The sequence below is a fragment of the Aethina tumida genome, chromosome 7 (genome assembly GCF_024364675.1).
Source record: "Aethina tumida isolate Nest 87 chromosome 7, icAetTumi1.1, whole genome shotgun sequence".
NCBI lineage: Eukaryota > Metazoa > Arthropoda > Insecta > Coleoptera > Nitidulidae > Aethina > Aethina tumida.
Window position 1 is genome coordinate 14,333,194 of NC_065441.1, and position 26,156 is coordinate 14,359,349.

General features: G+C 32.7%; 1 protein-coding gene and 1 long non-coding RNA gene across 2 annotated transcripts in view; both read right to left on the reverse strand.

Moving 5' to 3' along the window:
• LOC109595441 (carbonic anhydrase-related protein 10) overlaps window positions 1-26,156 on the reverse strand; it is a 171,738-nt gene that overhangs the window by 125,189 nt on the left and 20,393 nt on the right. The gene's annotated exons all lie outside the window — the stretch shown is intronic.
• LOC109606853 (uncharacterized) lies at window positions 15,291-24,835 on the reverse strand. The gene is made up of 3 exons (XR_002192129.2): window positions 24,821-24,835; window positions 24,733-24,767; window positions 15,291-15,379 (listed from the first exon to the last, which is right to left on the reverse strand). It is a non-coding gene; the product is annotated as an uncharacterized LOC109606853 (long non-coding RNA).

Genomic DNA, 26,156 nt, shown 5'->3' on the forward strand with positions numbered 1-26,156 from the left:
ACTAACATTATTCATATATTATTCATAATTTTCAGGATAAGACATTTAAAACACAAAATAAAAATATACAATATTCTTAAAATATAAATTTGATTTTATACTATCTTCTCCGAGGAGATTCTCAGAAGAAAAAATTAATAAATATTTCTCAACATAATTAATTTCACAAGATTTAATAATAAATTATATTAAATGTAGTTTTATTACTAACATGATTCATATATTATTTATAATTTTCAGAGTAATACATTTAAAACACAAAATAAAAATTTATAATATTTTTAAAATATAAATCTAATTTTATACAATCTTCTCTTAAGGGAAACCATGAGAAAAAATTAATAAGTATTTCTCAACATTATTAATTTCAGAATATTTATTAATAAATTATGTTAAATGTTGTTTTATTACTAACATAATTCATATATTATTTATAATTTTCAGGGTAATACATTTAAATCACAAAATAAAAATTTATAATATTTTTAAAATATAAATCTGATTTTATACATTCTTCTCTTGGGGGAATCCCAATAGAATATATTAATAAGTATTCCTCAACATTATTAATTTCACAATATTTATTAATAAATAATGCTAAATGTAGTTTTATTACTAACATAATTCATATATTATTTATAATTTTCAGGGTAATACATTTAAAACACAAAATAAAAATTTATAATATTTTTAAAATATAAATCTGATTTTATACATTCTTCTCTTGGGGGAATACCAATAGAATATATTAATAAGTATTCCTCAACATTATTAATTTCACAATATTTATTAATAAATAATGCTAAATGTAGTTTTATTACTAACATAATTCATATATTATTTATAATTTTCAGGGTAATACATTTAAAGCACAAAATAAAAATTTATAATATTTTTAAAATATAAATCTGATTTTATACATTCTTCTCTTGGGGGAATCCCAATAGAATATATTAATAAGTATTCCTCAACATTATTAATTTCACAATATTTATTAATAAATAATGCTAAATGTAGTTTTATTACTAACATAATTCATATATTATTTATAATTTTCAGGGTAATACATTTAAAGCACAAAATAAAAATTTATAATATTTTTAAAATATAAATCTGATTTTATACATTCTTCTCTTGGGGGAATCCCAATAGAATATATTAATAAGTATTCCTCAACATTATTAATTTCACAATATTTATTAATAAATAATGCTAAATGTAGTTTTATTACTAACATAATTCATATATTATTTATAATTTTCAGGGTAATACATTTAAAGCACAAAATAAAAATTTATAATATTTTTAAAATATAAATCTGATTTTATACATTCTTCTCTTGGGGGAATACCAATAGAATATATTAATAAGTATTCCTCAACATTATTAATTTCACAATATTTATTAATAAATAATGCTAAATGTAGTTTTATTACTAACATAATTCATATATTATTTATAATTTTCAGGGTAATACATTTAAAGCACAAAATAAAAATTTATAATATTTTTAAAATATAAATCTGATTTTATACATTCTTCTCTTGGGGGAATCCCAATAGAATATATTAATAAGTATTCCTCAACATTATTAATTTCACAATATTTATTAATAAATAATGCTAAATGTAGTTTTATTACTAACATAATTCATATATTATTTATAATTTTCAGGGTAATACATTTAAAGTACAAAATAAAAATTTATAATATTTTTAAAATATAAATCTGATTTTATACAATCTTCTCTTGGGGGAATCACATGAGAATATATTAATAAGTATTTCTCAACATTATTAATTTCATAATATTTATTAATAAATTATGTTAAATGTAGTTTTATTACTAACATAAATAATATATTATTTCTAATTTTCAGGATAATACATTTAAAAAACAATGTAAACATTCATAATATTCTTAGGATGCAAATGTGATTTTGTTATGTTATGGAGATTCCCAGGAGAAAAAATAAGTATTTTTTAACATTGTTAATTTCGCAATGTTTATTAATATATTATTGTGCTTTTTATAATAAAAACACAACTTCAATACTTTTCATAAACATTACTGGAATACATCTAAAATATAAAATCAATAACTTATAAAAAATTTACAGTATGGAGTGAAGAAAAAAAATTTTTTAAAAACAGTGACACAAAAGCAAAATTATGTATGTTTACCTACATTTATAAAACATCAACAAGAAAACCCGTCTGGAAAAATATCCGTTAAAGGGGCGCCGCCTCGCTTGGAAATTGGCCAAGATTTAAATTACATTAGCGAAACTTGAACTTGGGCTATAAATAAGAAAATATACAGAACAATTTCCAGAGAGCGAGATTTTCCAAATTATTACGCGAGACGGCACATTGCGCAAGTACAATTATTGCACCGGTTTAAATTTAAATTTCGACCGGGATCGTCTCCCGACTACCAATTAACCGAATAAAAGAAATCGATGGAAAACAAACTGAAAATGTAACTAATCAAATCCTGACAGGCCAAAGTAAGTTTATCAACCGGTCAAAATTAAATAAAACGCATGCACCGAAGTCGCATTAGAGATTTACAATTACATTTTGTAATGTTTACTTGTTTGAACGGGGAAAATTAATGCTGCAGGCAACGAGATTTCGGATTAAAGTCGTTCATATTGAAGTGGCAGTGTTTGTTTGTCTGTGTGTCATATTCCGCTTATCGATTCACAGTTAGACATCAAATCCACTGATTTTAATTTAAACGCGAAAATATTGAACGAAATTGCTTAATTACGGATTAATTTTAATCAGATAAACCAATTCATTGTTTGTTTTCTCCGAAAATCTCACGAAAAAATATTATCGTGTGGTCATAAAATTTTTAAATCACAAAATAATATAACCATTTATATACAGTCAAACTTCGATAATTCGTAAATTGGTTAGCAATGGCGTCCAGTGTGAAAATTGTGTGCTATTTGACTTGATAACTCGAAATTTGATTACTTAAATGTCTTGATAACTGGAATAAAATATTTGGCACAACTTTCGATAAATCGTATTTCTCTTGACTTAGGTAAATTATCAGAGATTTTTTCTTTTCAATGATGGCAGTGTTATACTCAAACGGCATTCTTTGTCGACTTTGAAAGTTTTACATATTTTATAGATTTCAAAATTGTTTAAATATTCTTAATTATTTTTTAGATATTTTGAAAAACAATCCTGAACGTGATTATCGACTAAAATCACCAAAAATCAAATATCTCCAAAACTAATAATGTTTGTATAATGCAATATGGGGTTCAAAAGACTCTAAATAACCTGTTCAATCACCCCTTAAAATTAATTAATGCATCTTCTTCTTTTGTTTATATATTAAATAATGTATACTTACGAGGCTGATTTTTCATTTATTAAATAATAAAACATTACTCCAATTTCTTTCCTACTAAATGTGTGGGACATAAATGAATTAGTTTTGAAACATTTTATTTATAATATAAATTAGTCACTCTAATTTTGTTCGGTACTGTATATATATATATATATATAAATTTAATTTTGTTCATATCAATTTATTCATAACCTTCACAATATTCATATTTGTATATACCAAACTAATTTGTTTAATAAATAGCACTTACAGACTAATACAAAATGTAATATTGTTTGGTAATATTAATATTTGAAACTTTAATGTTTCCTGATATGATTATAGTTAATGTATTGAACTGATTATCGTGTGTTATATTTCATTATCGATGAACCGAACTCAATTTACAACCAACCAACTATCAATTTAGTCCAAAAAAAAATCAGTTCCATCGTCAAGCAAAGGTTTATTTATTTATTTAATGACTTAACTTGTCTATATTTGTATTTATTTCTTGTGCAACTTGACCTGAAGTTCTGGAATCATTAGACAAAGTGACTCTGGACTTTTATTTGGGTGCTGCTGAAAAAATCGTCTGCCACTAAATTGCAGGATTTACGTTATCAGTTGGGGCTTTATCTAGAAAAACAATGATACATTTGACGACAATTTATATCACCACTGTTCTCGGAACTTTTATGCTAGTAAGAGCACAAAATTAAAACAATCCACATAATTAGTAACGTTTTATATGTAATGAAAGAACAGGTTTACAACCGTGCTGTTAATTTTGTAATGATTACATGTTTGAACTGCCAAAATTAATACCTAGGGCTATGGATCTCATACTAGGTTTATTAATATTTAAATGATCATGTGCCAGTAGACATGTATGTTAAACTATGCCTGATTGATTATTACATTGCAGATTGAAATAAACAGGAGTTTCCATTTAACTGAATAATCGTAACGTGGTCTTGTACCTATAGATAATCGTGTATGTACGGTACGACCCATTTTGGATGGAAATACGGGTGTCTGACATAAATTAAAGTATTTTTTTAAAAAAAATATATTATATTACCAACTCTCTAAAATAAAATAAATTTTTAAATAATATATTTTGCTTGCACAATGAGGATTTTATTAATTTTTTTTATAATATCCGTAGAATCCCCAACAAAATGTCGTTCCATCTCTTATAAATTTTATTCGAAAATATTAGACATACCGGATCCATAAACGTATTTTCATTTATTTGCATAAAATCTTCGTTGTTCGTAATAGATTCATTCAAAAGCCGTACATAGTGTATAAAATGGATGCACCAAATGCTGCATTAGTGATTTACAATTACAATTCGTAATGTTCACATGTTTGAACGAGAAAATTTAATACCTCAGGACAAGAGATTTCAGATAAAGCATGTTGTGTACATTGAAGTGTTATCTATCAGTCGTTGTACTGGATGATTTGAATTATTAGTAACTAAATAATATTTAGCACAAAGGCAAATGTCTCAATTTTCAATTACAAACGTGCAAAGGACTAAGTGAAACAGATATCCAGTTAAATATTACAAAATAGTTTATTCAGGAACGGGATGAAAAGTAACGTAGCAATTTCATGTTAGCAGGTAAGAAATTAATACCGCAGGCTAAAATATTTTAAATTACAGTTTAAAGTATCTCTTTTTGGAAATATTGGGGAGAAAAAGTTACTTTAAAGAATAAGAAAAACAAAATTCATTCTTCTTTTGGTTATATTTCTATTTAAACTATCTAATTCAAGGGAAACAGATTTGTTAAATAAAATGAAACTCTTAAATTTGTCAAAATTTTATTTTTTGTTAAAGAAACATTTTCCGTACATAAATGTCACTTGAAAATAGGATATAATTTTTCGTTATTAAAATTACTGACATTAATGGAATCCCAAAATGTTTATTTACCTTTTTTAGTTACTCAATAAATTGTTTGAGAGAATCAAGGACAAATTAGATGAATATGAATTATTTTAAATGTTTTTATGTCAAAAATATTCGGGATTTTTTATACAATGAAATTCTTTCGAGTATTGTAATTTCCAAAATAAAATTGATATTTAGCACAAAGGCAAATGTCTCAATTTTCAATTACAAACGTGCAAAGGACTAAGTGAAACAGATATCCAGTTAAATATTACAAAATAGTTTATTCAGGAACGGGATGAAAAGTAACGTAGCAATTTCATGTTAGCAGGTAAGAAATTAATACCGCAGGCTAAAATATTTTAAATTACATTCGTTTGTGCCGTAATGCCTTCAGTTTTTTCTAATTTGTTACAGATTTATTCTGCTCCTGGCAGATCAAGTTGTATTGCGAAAAATAAAAATACCACGGGCCAAGATTTAAACGTTTAATTCTTAAATTACAACGGCAATTGTCTTTTTCGGTTTGACTTAATGAACCGACGTTACAAATTAATGATTCATCAAGTAACCGAGCTTTATGGATGGAAAAAATCGTCTGCAAGTCAATAGAATAATGGGCATTGCCCAGAAAAAAATAATCAACGAACCTTGTCACATTTAACTCGATTATTTTATTTTATTAATTACACATTAAATTAATACTGTGTTATTATTTAAAACTTTTTAAATTGACTTTATAAAATCAATATATTTTTTGTAGTGGTAAAATGTAACAGTTTGAATAAACGGTAATATGAATGTAAATATTTGCTTTCAAGTGGAGGCGAAAATTTTGTATGCAAATAAAATTTATTTCCACTTCATTAAATACCATTAATTTAAAAAATAAAGTTGAAAAATCCTTTATTATTCATAATGTTATAATGTCTGAAAACACATTTCAGTCAGTATTAGCTTTTGGGAAGTGTCAGTGTTTTGATGAATGCAACAAACAATGAATTAAGCTAATTAAAATCTTGTCTAAGTTTGTGTAAAAGTGCAATAAATAATCCATGAAAATAAGTCACGCTTTCGTGCCAGTGTCAATAAGCATCAAACAATTATTAATTAAATTCCCACCTGAAATTGAATGATATTTCCAACATAAATAACGCACGTAGTAATTTCTGACATCATCAATAAATACTTTAATGTTATTGGCGTTGCTTTGATTATATTGATTTGGTTGAAGGATGTTTGTGTTTGTTGCGATTTGTATTTAAATAAGCAATATGCTGCATTAGTTATTTGGGAGCATAAACATGAATTTACGTAAATACTTCAGTGTAACCGAGTGAATTTAAAATGAACGTTGTTTCTTTATTATTGTTAATCCTGCGGCACATTTCTTAACTTTGTCCATAAAAGCAATTACAAGATAATAGTTTCTTGTTTAAGGTATGTTGAAAGCATCGCCTCTTAACATCGGGGAAATTGAATCGTTTGCTCGAAAAAACTCGTTATGTTTCGTTGCAGTTTCTTGCAGGCATAAAAGGAGAGATTGAAAACCATTATTACCGCCCTTTCAGGGCACAATCAAATAAGCATTGCAGTGTACATTCAGTGTGAATTTCTTTTTAAGTAAAACCAATTCTTTTATAATTTTTTTTTTTTTCTTTCTTATCAAACAAGTGCGAAAACAATTAATCTTCATCACTGTTCTTAAAAATAATTAATCAACTTTTTCAATATACGTGTTTTTTAAAACCAGTACGAAACATTTCTTCAAGTTTCACGGGTCCCGAAGAGAAAACAATTTGGAAACGGAAGTGGATTTATGATGAATCATTCACTGTCGAATAAAATAACTTTTTTAATACTGTGAATTTCCAGCAATAGAAAACCATGATAACTCAAACTGGGCAAGTAATTAAATTAGAGTTTTGCTGTATTTGTATCTCATGCAAATGCCATTTTATATCGCATGCACATGTATGAATAACGATGAAGCTTTATGTAAAAATTAATAGTTAGATGATACAAATGCAACTCTATTTTAATACTCTGTGACTGGAACCACATAATTATGATTGATTTGTACGTTTGCATGTTGCCATTTCTGTTCATTAACTAATGCTCAATTGTCGATCAGGTTTTGGATTTATAATTGTGTTTTTCATTTTGTTTTAATGGCCACTATAATTTTTATATTGCGTGTGTTATTAATTGTTTTGTGGAGGACAATTAGTCATATTCCAATTCAATTTGATCATTCATTTTGGTCAGGATTTTACAATTTGATGGAATTCAATTTATTGTGTCATTGACAAATTAAATATGTTTTAACCGAAAAAACTATCGTTCTTTTTTAAAGTGATTAATTTGATTAAAAACAATGATTTTTTTAATGTAAAGAATAAATTACTCTTTAACCATACTGTAAAGGATAATGGGATAACATTTTTTTGTATAGTTAATAGTGTATTATGGTTTAATTCATTTTTTTTCGTTAAAATTTTACAAATGTGTCAATTTAAAATTTTTTGAGTACTAAAATATTATTTATTAATATAATATTATATATTACGTGTTAAAATTAAAATCGAATTAGACGAACATGAATTTTTTATTTTAAATCTAACATCCTGGAAGAATTTTGCATAAAGAAATAGGTAACCATACTATTTTCCAAAGAAATATCTAATTCACCATTAATGTGAAACATCCTGAATAGTAAAAATGTTTCATACAAATCACTTTTAGTTTAAAGTATCTCTTTTTGGAAATATTGGGGAGAAAAAGTTACTTTAAAGAATAAGAAAAACAAAATTCATTCTTCTTTTGGTTATATTTCTATTTAAACTATCTAATTCAAGGGAAACAGATTTGTTAAATAAAATGAAACTCTTAAATTTGTCAAAATTTTATTTTTTGTTAAAGAAACATTTTCCGTACATAAATGTCACTTGAAAATAGGATATAATTTTTCGTTATTAAAATTACTGACATTAATGGAATCCCAAAATGTTTATTTACCTTTTTTAGTTACTCAATAAATTGTTTGAGAGAATCAAGGACAAATTAGATGAATATGAATTATTTTAAATGTTTTTATGTCAAAAATATTCGGGATTTTTTATACAATGAAATTCTTTCGAGTATTGTAATTTCCAAAATAAAATTGATACTTCTCCTATGGTCATATCAATTTATCAATGAATTTATCGACAATTAAAATAAAAATTATCCAAAAATAAAAATGTCCTCAAGATTTTATATAAATAAATGTTTTTTTTGATTTTTTTTTCATATAACATAAATAATAATAATTGAAAACATAAATGGTTATTTTATATGAATTAATTTTGTTAATTCAAGTGGTCAAGTTCAATCAAAAAATGAATTTCTGAGAGTAACAATATCTCCAAGATGGGTGAAAAAAGTTTTCAGTAAAAAAATAATGTGTCTAGTAAGATTTCTTATAGAAATTTATATTTTAGTTTCATCAAAATATAAAAATATAAAATCATGAGCACAATAGACTAGAATGGAAGTAAAGTAAGTATTAACGTGTTCTTGTTCGCCGTTGAATTTATTTTAGAAAAATATATAACACATGCACAAATCCGGCGACAAGGAACGGCAAATTAGCAGCGATGCATCAAAGTCGTCCTTGCACATTACGTCGGAATCCTGCGAGACAAACAAAATAAAACGACAAGCAGACGGGGGCAGCAGGATGCAATTAGGAGAATTAGCAAATAGTAAATTGGATCGGTGTCAACCTGATGGGATGACGTCATTTCTCATTACCTCCGCAATCGTTAACAAAGAAGGTAAATAACTAATAGTGTGCCTCGGATCCCGAGGAGACCGCGATAAGATTGCGAACTGCTCGCGTTACAAATTAGGGGGCTCACTGCCGTTAAATCCACGGATTTGCGAAGCTCCAGAAAAATTAACCCATTTATTATTAACAGACAAAAGAAACAAGTTTCCGCTGCCGGGAATTGTTTTACTACTTCTGTCTTCCGCGGAAGAAAATGATATTTTATGTTGGCACGGTGGAAAAAACATAACGTCTCAACGAGAATAATCTGCTTGTGCCCGTTAGACAAACGAATTTCTTTTGCCTCCTTTATAATGCATACGTTAAGTATTTTAATAAATTATACGGGCTGCATGATAATCTAAACACGATTTATAGATTTCTTGCCTCCACCATCGCCATGGAGTCGAGTAATAAAGTTTAATTATGCATTCTCTATTATTTTCTCAGTTGGGAGGAACACTGTAATACTTGCTAAGTACTTTATATTCTTACTGCGCGATTAATTCATAGCATATAACTTTGCCGCCATGCAACAAGCCTTTAAAATTACGACTTCTTCATACGTTCAGAAATTGTGCTTTAGTTATTATTACAAAGCGTCTTCTTGTAAAAACAATTGATGCGTTCCTCACTAACATCACAATAGCATAGTAAAATACTTACTAACAAAATACCCTGTTCTAAGAAATTAACTCATTACATCAATGATAATTGATTATTATTAATATTTTCTGAAAAGGAGAAAAATATATTTATACGTACACTCTTTGAATATTTATACTTTTATTCATTATTGTTACAAATAATTTTTATATTGGGTGAGTTATTTGTGTTTGTGGAGGACAATTAGTCATATTCCAATTCAATTTGATCATTCATTTTGGTCAGGATTTTACAATTTGATGGAATTGAATTTATTATGTCATTGACAAATTAAATATGTTTTAACTGAAAAAAAAAAACTCTTGTTTATAAAACATAAAGTAATTTCCTTTTGTTCATTTTTTAACGTGATTAATTTGATTAAAAACAATGATTTTTTAATGTATTGAATAAATTACTTTTTAACCATACTGTAAAGGATAATGGTTAACATTTTTTTTGTTAATAGTGTATTCTGGTTTAATTCACTTTTTTCGATAAAATTTTACAAATACTTATACTTTTATTCATAATTGTTAGGAATAATCTTAAAAAATATTGTTTTTCTAAAAAAATTAAAAATGAGCAAAATTTGATGTTAATAAAAAATAAAAATTTGCATTTAATATGAGATATTTCCACCTCTATTGTCAATGACACTCTCACATCTTCTGTTCATACTCAAAATCCGTTGTCTCGAAGTTAAAAGTCTCAAAAAACGATCTTGAGCAGGATTTGTCGCACGATTTCTACCCTGACCTAGTCTCTTGGTATAGTCACCAGTCTCTACATATCATTGTAACATACGGGATATAAATGGACGTATAGCATATACCAAACCTTTCAGCTATTACTACTATTTACTTAAATATAAAAAATTATTTACAAAATTATGGGTGGTACTTTAATTTTTTGGAATTTACTTTGATAATATGCTCCTTCAACATCCCATTGTTGTGTGCATTTTCAAATATGAAAGAAAGTGATGGTGCTCAATCGAAAGTAAAGCGGGGCATTTATCGAACAAGCCAGATCTGTTTATTATCCAGTTAAGTCGAAATAGAGAATCACGTCCTCAAAAGGAGGGATTTATGTCGGAAAGTTTTTCGATTTAATTCGGATCGGTTAATGAAAGGATAAGGCAGATTCTTGCACAGCCCGGAGAGGCATCAGATTGTGAATAATCGCCGATTGCCGACCCATTAAATACCAGTCTCGCATTTCCCCCGATTGACTTTACGCAAACTTTGTATACACAAAAAGCAATTGATGCACGAGAGGAGGTAATAGAAAATGAGATCGAATCAAAGGCACAAAACGACCCATTCGATTTTTTTCACTTAAGACTTTTGAATTTCAAATAAAACGGGGAGAGAACGCTCTATAAACGGACTAGTTGAGATTGCATTGCTAACATGAAATTTGCTGCGTTCCTCTGGTGAAATGCAATTACGGAACCGGCATGTAGTACTGCATTTGCCAACGGGGTGAGTGCTTTCTTAAGCTGTCCAATTTAAAAACATATCATATTTTTAATTGCAATTATAAAATACGTGCACGCATTTTAAGTTATTTACAGACTTTTATTGCGGTTAACATTTCATATACAAACACAACAATGACGTTTATATTCATGCTTGTTATGCAAAAAAACAACGGATGAATGAATATCGAATACACCAGCAAAAACTGTTTTTTGTATAAACGTTTAATAAAATTCATTTATATGCTCTTCACCGGAATATTTTTTGCCGGCAGTTAACCCATGAAACAACAGTATTCCCCACATCCCCCAGCACCAATTTATTAAATTTAAATTCATGCACACTTTTTTTTTATGGGGAAATGGGGAAAAATCATAAACATGTGTTTTTTATTGTTCGATTTTCTTTATGAATTGAAATATTTTTCCTTTGATGTCGTTGGCAACAATTTATGACTGTCTTTTGTGTTTTTTATCTGTATACTGAAGTTACGTCAATTTAAGAATATATTTTTTTTTTACTTTCGTCCAGTACGTTTCAAAAAATTAACCAATTCAACAGTGGTACATATTATTCTTTTCTTTCAGGGATCACTGTTGTCGCCTGTTCTTCTTATTAAATAATGAATTTCGTCTAAAAATTTCTAATAATACTAGTACGGTGAAACATCAGCAATAAACAATTATTGAAATTCACAACCATACAGATAAAAAAATATGTGTACAAATACCTGTGTACAAGTTACTTCTATTTTATTTAATTTTTTACCCAGTAAAAATTTTTAATTTTTGTGGCTTAATAAATAGTTGTATGACATTAAAAAAAATATATTAAAGATGTTAAATTTGAATTAATATGCTTAAAGAAACATAATAAAACAACATATTAATTTATTAAATTTACATAAATCAAGATATAGATGGAGACACTTCTTGTTCCACGCTGTAGGCAACCATGATGACATTATTTCTATGTTGATATTTTAGCTTTTTATCTGTATACTGCAGTCACGTCAATTTAAAAATATATTTTCTTCGTTACTTTCTTCCAGAACGTTTCAAAAAATTAACCAGTTCAACAATGGTACATATTCTTTTCTTTCAGGGATCACTGTTGTCGCCTGTTCTTCTTATTAAATAACAAATTTCGTCGAAAATTTTCGAATAATACTAGTACGGTGAAACTTCAACAATAAACAAAATTTGAAATGTTTATAAAATTATTGAAATTCACAAATATTTTTTCAACCATACAGATAAAAAATATGTGTACAAAAAACTGTGTACAAGTTACTTCTATTTTATTTTTTTTTTATCATTCGACTTTCTTTATGAATTGAAATATTTGGTTTTTGATATGGTTTGGAACAATTTATTACTGTTTTTCACATTATTTATATTTTATGAAGTTAAAAATTGTCAAACCACTATGTATACAAATCATATTTACTGTTATTTTTTTTATTTGATTTTCTTTGTGAATTGAAATGTTTTCCCTTTGACATCATTTGCAACAATGCATTTTATATCCATATTGAGGTGAAATTAAATATTTTTTTGAATGTTCAGGAAGCGATGTTGAAATGTTTATATTTGTTAAATTATTAAGCAATTGTCCACAAACTGTATGCTTTATTATATAATAAAATCTATGCAACATTTAATGAGGGTAATAAAACATTCAAAAACAATATTTCCAAAATAAACCCCATAAACACGGTTACAGACTGCGGTTGGTTTTCAGCAAATTCGTCCCCCAATTCGTACACATGTTCCCGGACATCCCGCTAATCCGCAAGTTGAGCGCCGGTGGCGGCTCATGTGCGAACACCAAATTAAATAGAGACGGAACGTGCCGCCGATAAGGCCGGTCATTTTCTATTACATAATGGGCCACGACTCACGTCCCGTCCCCTCGATTATTTATACACGTGCAAAGAGGCCGGCAGAGTGATGGGCCGCTTCATTATGTGCCATCTTTCGGCCCCCCCAAAATATTTTGAATGCCCACGGTGGCACGGAAGAAACGCGGCCGATGATAAATCACGAAGGTGCGAGAAGGTTGCAGGGAGGAAGTGATTATTTGAATCGATAAGTGGCGTAATGGCCAAGCTGTTATTTATTATTTTAATGTTCGGGGGAAATGGAGGGCGCTGCTAAATGGCGGTGATAATTCTCGACGTCGTGACTTCGGGAAAATTTTAGGTCATCGTCGGTCATTCTACTAACAAAATGAAAAAAGTGTACACATATTTATTGCTCACTCAATGTTTAATGCAAGAAGTTTTATATATTTATTATGTAAAGTGGAGAATGCTTGTGTTAATACCCATATATTACTCTATTACAGCAGTGTAATCTTTTAAGGCCCTCTTTTTTAAATCATAAAAATTGTACAGATTTATTATTAAGTGCCTGACTAATAACTTAGTAGGTTTCATTTTCTCTTTGACCTGAATGAAAGCCAGACACATCACATGAATTATTATCTCTTCTTGAAAAATACATTTTCGACAGTCAAAATACGGTTTAATAATTGAGCCACTTAAATAAATAAATGTATTTTCAATATGTGAATTAAAAATTTTATTTCACAAACACATTTCCTGTTATGAACGTCATGTAACATTGGATTTATCAATTTAAAATCAGTTCAGAATTGAATATATTTTAGGTATAAAACTAGCTTCACTATAAGTATATTTAAACGAGATGAAGATATTTATACATAAATCAGAATCAGAATATAGACTTTTTAGTTGTTGTTATTAGGCAATCATATTAATCGTTAAATTTAACATTTTTCACTAATATTAAACAACGACAACATATTATTTGGAAAACCTAACCTAATCTTAACATTAAAAGAATCAGAATAGATAGATGGTAGCACAGTTTGTTTGATGTCGTTAGGCAACCCAGTTAACATTATCGTTTTCGTTTCGTGATTGTGTATTAATCATCAAATTTTACAGTTTTCGCGGCTATTAAACTAGAAACGGAAATAATGCCCCGATTAAAACAGCGGTGTCATAAGGGACATTTTTAGTTGACATATATTTTGCGTACTGTGATCAATACGCCCGAGGGTGACATTAAACAAATAAACATTTCAATTCCAGTCCGCGTGGTTCGCTAACTTTCCACCCGGCTACTTCGACAATTGCATACACACACGGTGGAATAAAAAAAAAACGTTACACACAAGCCGAACAAAACACAAATTAATATTTGCTCAACAGTTTGTTTGTGAAACGGATAAATTAAATTGTGAAAAAAATTAATTACGGGGTTGATTGGAAATTTAAATTGCAGAAGTTCAATGAGGCATGCTTTTGGGAACGGTTGAGCATCGCGCACTAGACGCCATGTCGAACTAATAGGTGGAACAGTAAATCTCTCAAAGTATATTAGCAATTACTTGCTTTAAATCGACCTGCACCACCTGGCCCAGCGAAATTGCTATTTGCAACATCACATCTCCGAGACTTTTAAAAATGACGACGATATTTTCACAATTAATGACTTGAAAAAATCGACTAAATCTTCAGACAGTTTCGGCGAGTTTTCTGCTAATAAATCAGTTTATTACGCCCTTTTGTTCGTTTCGCAACTGTTAATATGAACATTTTTGGATTTTATCTCTTCAACAATGCTTTTCTGTTTTAATACCTCTTATTCTTAATAAAACATCTCTGATTTATTCAATTTTTACCTAATTCAGAATATAGATATATATAGAATTATTATTATTTGAATTAATATACTTAAGGAATAATAAAACAACTTTATTAAACAATTTATTAATTTATTTAATTTACATAAATCAGGACATAGATGGAGATACTTCTTGTTCCATGCTGTAGGCAACCCTGATGACATAATTATTTCTATGTTGCAATTTACCGATTTTGTAGCTTAATAAAAAGTTATGTATTCATAGAATATCGAAGTAGCTTTTTTACGATTTTGAGAATACCTGTCAATAGTTTATCGCCATTTCCCTTTAATGACCGCCTATAATTGCAGCCTAATATCAATTTCAGGAACAATTTCCGTTGAACTCGTTCGATTTTCCCGTTAAATTTGAATAAAGGCCTCCGACAAGACATATTGGATTACATGCTCGATGTTTTTAAGCGAAATTATGTAACGCTGATGAGTCCCTCGCGTGCTACGGTTTAATTAACAGGTTCGTTAGTTTATTTAACGCTACTGGTAGCACCAGCGCTGGAAAAGATTAAGAAATTTTCCCTGCGAATAACAATCTTTAATTACGAAAGTGCATTTTCACTTTGGGACAAAAAGAAGTAAAAAGCCAACAGTTTGCGTGGCTCTCAATTTGGGACAAAACAAACCATTTACTTGTAGCCTGGGGAAACAATAATTTATTCGCAAGAAAAAAGAACAAAGTACTTGCTAATTAGAACTAAGTTTGGGACGACATTACGCTAAGCTTCTCAATAATCCTAATTATGAGGCAAGTCAAACTGTTAAACTGTATAAATTCAAAATAAACAAGGCCCGAACCAAATCGGGAACTCCGTTCAACTTACTCCGGCCCCAAGAATTTAAATGCGGACCGGTCCAACCGAAAAAGAAATATTCTGCCGATTTGGTCGCGGAATAAAATTGAAAAAGCATTTATATTGACACAGTTAACACTTGTAGTTAAAGTCGAAGTTTATTTCTCGGATAATCCAGTCAAATGTTCGACTTTTTATTTCCGCAGTTCGTTTTGATGGCCGGAACGGCTGACATCTCGTCTCCAGTAACGGCGTGACGGCGCACCGAACCCCCTTCGAGCACGTCAAGCACCGTCACCGTCTACGGAGACAAAGTCAAACGCAGTCGAAACATTTTGAATTAAGCGAGTATTCGAGGGATTTTCCAATTTTATTACCTGTCAATTTTGCATGCGTTTGGAACGAATTTCCAGTCGGAACACGGAGTTTTTTTTATTAATAAGATTTGTGTCGTTTAAAAAATACTAAACGAATTGATTTGACGTGATTCGAAAGGGGATGGTTTTGGGTGTGATTTATTGGTATTTTATTTTGAAGTATTTAGTACAAACGTTTGTATGAATACTATTTTTTAAATAAAACAGTTTCACAACTTCAGATATCAAATACTTTATTTCTAGAATTATATATGAAGTAACGTTGGATTTAGTAGTCAGTAGATTTATTTAATTCATTAATTAATATTACAAATTTATATAAAGCTTCTGGTTATTAATTCCATTCAGCTATATAAAACAAACTATCAAATGGTACAATAAACACCTCAATCAAATTTTAACACAATTGTATCGAATTTGTTCACCATAAAGCCGTTTATTATATAAAATTAATTTTAGTATAATTCACAAGTCCAAAATTACTAATTAATATTGTTGGAAATTATTATCTAATATAAAAAATAGATGGTGCTTTATTATGTACTTTGGAAATAGGCAACCTAGTTTACAACATTTTAATTAAAGCCTTAAAATACAGTAATACAGCAGTTGTCAACAGGAAATGAAACAATCGAAAACAAATAAATGTATCGCATTAACGCCCTTCAATCCTGCGGTAGAACGGTTAAAGCGGCGTGATAAAAGCCGTGCATCAGACAGTTTCAGCATAGTGGCAATTATTAAGCTCCAGTTCAATTTAAGAAGTCCATCATCATTACACATGTGCCAAACGCTCGAATGGACTTAACCCAAATAAGTTTATTCACTGTTTAGCGTTGATGAAGTTTCGTATCAGGGGCAAAGATAAACACTTTGCCGCATTCGCGACGTGTACAATGAATTAGTTCTGTCTATTGTGTGATGATCAGGATCTGATTGTTCGGAGTCGTGATATAAAAATATTCAATGGTCCAATCGTTTAAATTGCAGAGACAGAACTAGAAGTAAAGAGATAATTACTTGGAGAGGGTGCAAAAAATTAAAATAGCTATTGAGTTTAGTATTTAAGTCTTGGCTAATTTAAAATTCTTAACTTCTTATAATCTGGCAGATGCATTATTCATGTCCTTTGTGTTTTAAGTTCAGTTAAACATTTTTTAATTTAAGTTTGTCAACATATTCGAGAAACAGATGACATGATATTTAAATTGCAAACGTTGCATGACGGGCTTGCCTCATTTATTTTTAATTTGAAATATTTTCGCTCCTCCACTTAAATCCCGTGTTTATTTACTGCGTTATGCAGTATACAAAAAGTTATTGCATATACAGCCAGTAAAATTGAAGAAATATAACCAAGATAATACGTATTCGAGTACTGTATTATATAATTTGGCGTTCGCTTGTAGATTGAACACCTATTTATACTGTCTGCTGGAGTAAAGGATGGGTGTACGAACACGGGTGGTACACTACAGAAATGCACTTGAGTTTGATAGGTTTATTAATCACTGTGATACACATGGAAGCTGATCCAGACGGAGGAGTACGGACGAGAGTTGACTGAGAGACTGAGAGTGACTGAGAGTGACTGAGAGTGACTGAGCCGTGATTGAGACGGATGACAGACTGAGAGATCGAGTCAGGGCGCTAAGGCTATTTAAAGGGTGTCCAGGCACTTCCACATCTGGTGGGTCTTCGTGGAACACGCACTTTCTAACGCCACACATGTGTGCCTCAAAGGACAGCACTTTCTACATCTGGCAAGTCCTCTCGGTACTCCACATCTGGCGAAGCTTCCCGGAATACAGAGTTCAAAACATCATAAAATGTAACAACGCTAAAGAACCCAGCAAAACACAATTCGAGAAATTTCCGTGGGGCCTGGGCCCTACATCACCCCCCTACCAGTGATGAAGTTCACGAAAATCCGGCTTGGTACCTATCTACGAATCGAACTCTTCTGTTCGATCTGCGTAGACTTGTTCCTGTAGGTACTGGTAACGCATGTTGTTGGTTTGGTTCCTGTGGTGTGTCCTGATTGGAACCGGGCTGCGCTGTATCCTTGTTCTTCTTGGAATTGTCACTGGACGGGCCTGGTTGGGCCGTATTGTCCAGTGTTGCTGGTCTATCTGGTACAAAAATATACGTATTCCCCACATCGGTATGCACATATTCCTCTGGGATATTCTCTGAGAGAGTATGTGCTGGTTTAAGACGATCTACATTCACCGTGACATGACGTCCGCGGATGTCCAAGGTGAATGTCTGTTCATTCCGCTTAACCACCTTGTACGGTCCCTCATATGGCGGTTGTAATGGTGCTTTAGGACCATCATTGCGTAGGAACACTTGGTCTGCCGTGTGAAGGTCCTTGAAGACGAAAATCTTCGTATTACCATGACGGCTTCCACTCGTTGGATTAAGGTTACGCATATGTTGGCGCAACTCCTTAATATAGTCGGAGGCGTTTTCAGTGTTTCGCTTCTGGAAGTCTCCTAGGAACTCTCCTGGTAGGCGTAACGACTGTCCATAGACTAGGTCGGCTGCAGTACCTTCAAGATCGTTCCTCCATGCAGTGCGGATCCCTAGTAGTACCGTTGATAGTGCTTGGGTCCATGTGCTATGCCGATGACACATGATCGCTGCCTTTAACTGTCGATGCAGGCGTTCTACCATGCCATTTGCTGCTGGATGGTAGGCAGTTGTCCGTAGATGAGTCGTACCTAGTAAACTATTAAGGTGTTTAAATAGATAGGATTCAAATTGTCTGCCCTGATCCGTTGTTATACGCAATGGTGTACCAAACCGCGCGATCCATGTGTCATAGAACACACGAGCCACCGTTGAGGCTTCCTGATTAGGCATGGGCACAGCTTCCGGCCAACGAGTGTAGCGATCCACCATAGTTAAGCAATACCTGTTCCCCTCGGAATAGGGCATGATCACAATATCCAGATGTACGTGTTCGAATCTTTCTGCCGGTGGTACGAAATTACCAACTGGTCCTGACACGTGCCGGGTAACCTTCGAACGTTGACATTGCTCACACGTACGAGCCCATTCTCGACAGTCAGCTTTGATGGATGGCCATACGAATCGTTGAGTTACCAACTTAACCGTGGCCTTGATTCCGGGATGCGACAATCGGTGAACTGTGTCAAAAGCAGTTCGACGGAAGTTCTTCGTGATGAAGGGCCTTGCTGTCCGTGTCGACACATCGCAATATAGTGTGGCCGATGAATTAGGAATGTTTACCAATTTAAGATCGAGTCCTGATTCTTTATCTTCGAGGTAACGACGGAGTTCCGTATCATCCCGTTGTTCCGAGGCAAGAGTTTCATAATCTAAGATACAGTGAACCTCCTCCACTCGCGAGAGCGTATCTGCGACAACATTGTCTTCTCCCGAGATATGTCGAATATCGGTGGTAAACTGACTTATGTAGTCTAGGTGACGAAATTGACGTGGCGAGCACTGGTGATCCTTTTTTCTGAACGCGAAGGTGATTGGTTTGTGGTCAGTATGGATTGAGAATTCTCTTCTTTCGACCATGTGTCGAAAATGCCTTACGGCTTGGTAGATTGCGAGCAATTCTCGATCGTAAGCGCCGTATTTCATTTCAGCAGGGCTCAACTTCTTCGAGAAAAATTCTAGTGGTTGCCAGTCATCACCGATTTTTTGTTGCAAGGACGCACCAATCGCAAAATCCGATGCATCAGTGAATATTGTCAATGGTGCACCCAATGCAGGATGAGCAAGGAGTGTAGCTTGCGCTAGGCACTCCTTTGTATCTTCAAAAGCCTTGATAGCCTCTGGTGTCCACTTAACAGGCGTCTTTCCCTTCTCGTTACCTTGCAGAAGTTGATTTAGCGGTGCTTGAATATGTGCCGCTTTCGGCAGAAACCTTCTGTAAAAGTTTATCATGCCGAGAAACTGCCGAAGTTGCTTCACGGTATGTGGCTGCGGGAAGCTACGAATTGCGCTAACCTTCTCGGGTAATGGACGAGTGCCCGTGTCTGATACTAGGTAGCCGAGGAATCTCACCTCGGATTTACCGAATACACATTTTCCCGGATTTATAACCACTCCGTAATTCTTCAGGCGTTTGAATAAGATCTCCAAGTGTCGTAGGTGCTCCTCGTGAGATGATGACGCTACAAGAATGTCATCAATATAGGCGAAACAAAACTCGAGACCTTGGAGTACTTCGTCGATGAAACGCTGAAAAGTCTGCGCTGCATTACGTAGTCCGAACGTCATAAAATTGAATTCAAAAAGTCCAAACGGTGTGGTGATGGCAGTTTTCGGAATATCTTCTTCCGCGACTGGTATTTGGTTGAACGCTCGCACAAGATCGATGGTCGAAAAAATAGTCTTGCCGCTGAGTGTTTGAGCGTAATCTTGGATGTGTCTCACCGGATACCTGTCAGGGCAGGTTTTCGCGTTGAGAGCACGGTAGTCGCCACATGGTCGCCATTCGTCTCCAGTTTTTGGGACCATATGAAGAGGCGAAGACCACGGACTTTTAGAAGGTCGAGCGATTCCAAGATTTACCATCGTCTGGAACTCTTTCCGAGCAGCCCGCAGTTTGTCCGGGGCAAGTCTTCTTGGCCGTTGCGCGACGGGAGGCCCTGGTGTGGTTACGATGTGATGTCGTGTGGAATGCAATACCTCGCTCGGTGCTCCTCTGGGGCGTGTGATTTCTGGATACTGCTGCAATAGGTCGTGGTACGGTGTTGAACCTGCAATAGTTTTGATGCTCGGTCCGTTGTACTCAGTTACCTCTCCGGTTGAAGTAAGCTGGGTCACTTGGTCTAGAAGCCTTCGATGTCCTATATCCACTAGCAGTCCAAAATGCGCTAAAAAATCAGCACCGATGATAGGCTTGGAAATATCAGCTACCACAAAACTCCAGGTGAAAACTCTCCTCAGGCCCAAATTAAGAGTCAAATCCACTGTACCGTAAGTGTGGATTACTGTTCCGTTCGCGGCTGTCAGTTCGTACGTGGATCTAGTACGCGGCTCTGGCAGATATGTACGTGGATACACACATAAATCCGCCCCTGTATCGACGAGGAACCGTTTTTGGGTAGTCCGATCCGTAACGAATAAACGGCGCGAAGTTGTAGGGCTGATCTCGTTCGGCGCCATTAACGAGTGCCCGAGGCGTTTCCCGCGCTGTGGTACGTGCACGGCTGCTTGCACTTTCTTGCATTTTCGGCAAACTTCCAATGATACCAACACACCCCGTTAGCATCTCTCGGTCTACTGGGACTTCTTGTTCGCGAACGGGATCTCCCACGTCGATTATCGCGTCTCCTCGATAGATCATTTCTAACGTCCAGCTGGTTAATTTGCTGTGATGCCAACTTCTCTTCGACCCGGATTAGCCTTTCAAGAATACGACCCATCATGTCCATACTATTTGGTAAGCTGGCGCTCACTGCCCTCGAATTCGAGGCTTTGATGATGTCAAAGGCGCGATCACCGGTTTCCGCTGCCTTAGAAAGTGGCACATTGGGATCCATGCTAACATGCATACGAACATCAGAAGGCAAACGGCTCTCCCAAATCGTTCGCAGAAGCGGCTCGGGTACATCAGGGCCTGCCAGACTTTGTAGACGCCATAGGAATACTGACGGTTTGTCGTCACCTATAGTTTCTGTTTCCCGAAGTTGCCGTATCCGATGTTCGTGTGATAAAGTAAGGCGACTTACCACTCTCTCCTTCAAACGTGAATACGATTCACTGTTTATTGGCGGCTTTATAAGGTCTTTTGCCAATAGAGACACGCTAGGGCTTAGTGCGGCGAAAGCCTGTATAAAACGTTCTACAGGATCGTCTAGGTGGGCTGCATCAAACCTCATTTCCAACATGTCGAACCAAAATTCGGGTTCACTTTCCATAAATGGTGGTAAGGTGATGGTTCGGGTCGTACGGGCGTCACCGGTGGTTTCGGCGCTGTTAGTGGCATGTTGATCGGCATTGGCTGGCATTTTTCACAAAATTTTTACTCACAACAGATCACGTCGGGGTCACCAATTTGGCGTTCGCTTGTAGATTGAACACCTATTTATACTGTCTGCTGGAGTAAAGGATGGGTGTACGAACACGGGTGGTACACTACAGAAATGCACTTGAGTTTGATAGGTTTATTAATCACTGTGATACACATGGAAGCTGATCCAGACGGAGGAGTACGGACGAGAGTTGACTGAGAGACTGAGAGTGACTGAGAGTGACTGAGAGTGACTGAGCCGTGATTGAGACGGATGACAGACTGAGAGATCGAGTCAGGGCGCTAAGGCTATTTAAAGGGTGTCCAGGCACTTCCACATCTGGTGGGCCTTCGTGGAACACGCACTTTCTAACGCCACACATGTGTGCCTCAAAGGACAGCACTTTCTACATCTGGCAAGTCCTCTCGGTACTCCACATCTGGCGAAGCTTCCCGGAATACAGAGTTCAAAACATCATAAAATGTAACAACGCTAAAGAACCCAGCAAAACACAATTCGAGAAATTTCCGTGGGGCCTGGGCCCTACAATAAAAATATTAGTTTGCGTTCTTTGATACTCTTTTCCTTTATTCTTTTCTTTGCGAGTACATCGGATGTACTAAAATAAAGCATTCACACAAGTTTACTGGTTCTTTCTTGTCGTGTTTGGTTTTAATTCCTAAAGAGAAACAACATAGAATAATAGTGTCACGTGATTCAAACTTGTGAAGCGTATGTGTTTTAAAATAACGACGGTGAATTATGGAAATCAAAAAAAAAAGCACCAGAAGTATAAAGTTCAAAGTAAGAACAGCTCGATACGCTGCACTTTAATTGTATCGATTCGTACCAGCTAAATCATTAAAAATAATCACATCGTTAAATACCCACACAACCAAACTAAATTTAGATAAAATAGGAAGGACATTTTAGTTGCAATTATTCAATCCAATTTATATATAAACTGCTTCATCAATATTAATACCTTTTCTGTGGTTTGGTTAGTTTATTATTTAGTTTGTCTTATATTTAAAGAAAATGAGAACTAGGGCAGAGATGGCAGCACTTCGTGTAGTTTAGATTAGGCAACGCAGATTACGCAATTTATGAAAACTAAATAAATCGTTTAATATTTAATTATAAATTTTACTTTTTTACATTTTATGACACATTTATTTATTTTATGTCCATTCTGTGTTTATCACAAATTATACAATATTATCAGTCTAGTACACGTTTTGTTAATAGTTTTAAATTGATAACGTTTTTTAATGAACTTGGAATAGTTAATTAAGAATCTAAAACTTATATTTTTATTAATAAAATTCGAATTACTTTAAAATCACATTTTTAAATTGCTTAAAAATAATCACATAGTTAATTAAACTAAATTTAGATAAAATAAGGACATTTCAGTTATAATTATTCAATATAATTTATATATAAACTTCACATAAATATTAATACATATTTTGTGTGGTTTAGTTAATTCATTATTTAGTTTGTTTTATATTTAAAGAGAAGAAGAAGAAATAGGCCAAAGATGGCAGCACTTCATGAAGTTTTAGAATAGGCAACTATATTACTTCGAAATCACATTTCTACATTGTTTAAATTATATATCTACTAATAAAATTTATTTGTTATATATTTGTCAGTTAATTTAATTTTATATAAAACATAATCCTATTCACCATTTATATATTTAATTTGATGGAAATTAATTCGATACAAATATATTTTTTAATACTACATTGCAAAATTATATTTTCATCAGTTAAATTGTTTTGTACTGATGAAACAACCATTTAAAATTAAAACAAAACAGCAAGTGGTAAATATATAAAATTAAAATGAACACAAATCAAATAAATAAAGTTATAATTTATTCCATTGGTACTTTGCCAGTGACTTATTAACAGTGGAACAAATCGCAACGAGGCATACTTCGATGACACGCCACTGCATAATTGTGATTTTTCCTAATTCCGTCCGAACTAAAAATACCAAAGTACATACGCTTGTAAAGCAAGAAGTGTGTTTCAATTATATTTGTTTGTTGCTACACGAAAATTATAGTCGAACACGCGAAGAAGTTACTATTGCATGCCCGCCATCGAAAAATCACTGCTAGTTGCCGAGTTGATATTATTTTTATAACGGTGGATATTGTTGTTGACGCCAATTAACAGTAATTTAAGATGCGTAATGTGTGCCGGAATGTTTTTATGTAAATGAGGGGGTTAATTTGCAATTTTATGCCGTTAATGTTAATAATTGATAAGGGTGCAATTAAAATGTTATGATTAATGGAGCATGAATGCGATATGAACAAAAGGAAACGGTCAATTATTTCCGAATTAATTTACTTATTAAATCGTGTTGAGATTTAATAAAACTGTTTTGAGAGAATAAACCTCTTATCGCATTATATTTGATGAATGGCCTTTAATATATTATGCTGAACAACATATTCACTTTTATCCAGATGATGTAAAATTCAACTTTGACATTAGGAAAAGAAAAAAGGCAAGAGTTAAAAGACGCTCCTCAAAGGCAACTTCAATTTGGTGTGCACAAAGGCACAATTATAAATAAGTATTTAGAAATGAGTATACTCACAAATTAATTAATTCAAGTGAAACGGTTGCACGTACCTGGAAATAAAAGTTTTAATTAAAAAGCTTATATTACGATTTTCAGATTTTACCTAGTCACATTTTCAAATAACAATGCGATTGAAAACGTTTAAAAATAATTGCTGAATTATACTTAAAATTTAATTAAATCTCAGCGGTATAACTTCTACAGAAATACACGAAACTGGTTATTAAAAAGTCCTAAAAGATGGCAGCATATTGTGTGCATGAACAATAGGCAACCAAGTTTGCTCTATTCGTTGTTGTGCATGTTCTATTAAATTTGCTTATTAGTTAATGAATAATCTATGTAATATTTGTTAGGTTAATTAAAAGTTACTATTAGTATTCCATCCATTAAATCATACATGTTATAATCAATATAAAATAGACAAAAATAAATATTAAAAAGAAAGTTATTATCTTATAAAATATTTATCAAAGTGTGAAATTAAGAGAGACGTGATAAAATAGTTATTTACTGAAACTGATAGTTGAATCCTTAAATTCGTGTTGTAATATATGCACCGGAAACTTTGCTTGAAACCAAAGGCACGGAGCGCAGTAACGAACCCGAACTAAATAATTTAAACCGCGTTTTTCGCCGGGAACAATAAAATACGCAAATTGGCCGGGAGACCATGGAAGTAATTTAAGAATTAGAAAATTTGTTTTATCGAAAATTTCCTTCGCAAGTGGGAAGTTTTTCGTCGTAAATTGAGTTTATGGCCGTTAGTTGCCTCCGTTTTATCGGTTTATTCCATTCCGCGGGCGCGGGAGACAGCAGCGCGCGCGTCACCCTTAAACGCTAAACAGAGGACGGATATTGTTATAAATTTCTTAAAACAAAACCCCCCATTTACGGTGGATCAGGTGGCCGCTCATTGCCCTTTTTACTTCATAAGCGCCACAAGCAACACCTGCAATTAGCTCTTAAAATGTAGCAGTTTTTATGCCTTAAAAATTTTGGTAAATTGTGCTTAAAATTTTTACAAGGGACTGCAATTTTAAAACGGTGGGACATAGATGGCAGCGTATTGTGTGCCTCGCAGTAGGCAACCAACATGTTCAACATAGTAGTTGTTTATGTATAAGAAAAGCGGCTTTAATTGTTGTTGAGCAGTGATTGTCTTAAATAAACATACTGAAGTTTTATTACAATTCATAAGCCGATTAATCGATTTTTATTTAATTTTTATTAAATATTTATTAATCGTGACTACAGCAGAAAATCCGTTCAAAGGCTAACGTTTCATTTCCCGTCACGACTAATAACAGACAATAACGTGCCCTAATTAAGAATGACATTATTTAGTCATCTTGTTCATTAAAGGACAAATAGAAACTATAAAATGCTTTTACCCAGAGATCTGTTAATATAAATATGTCGAGGGCATTTAAAGAACA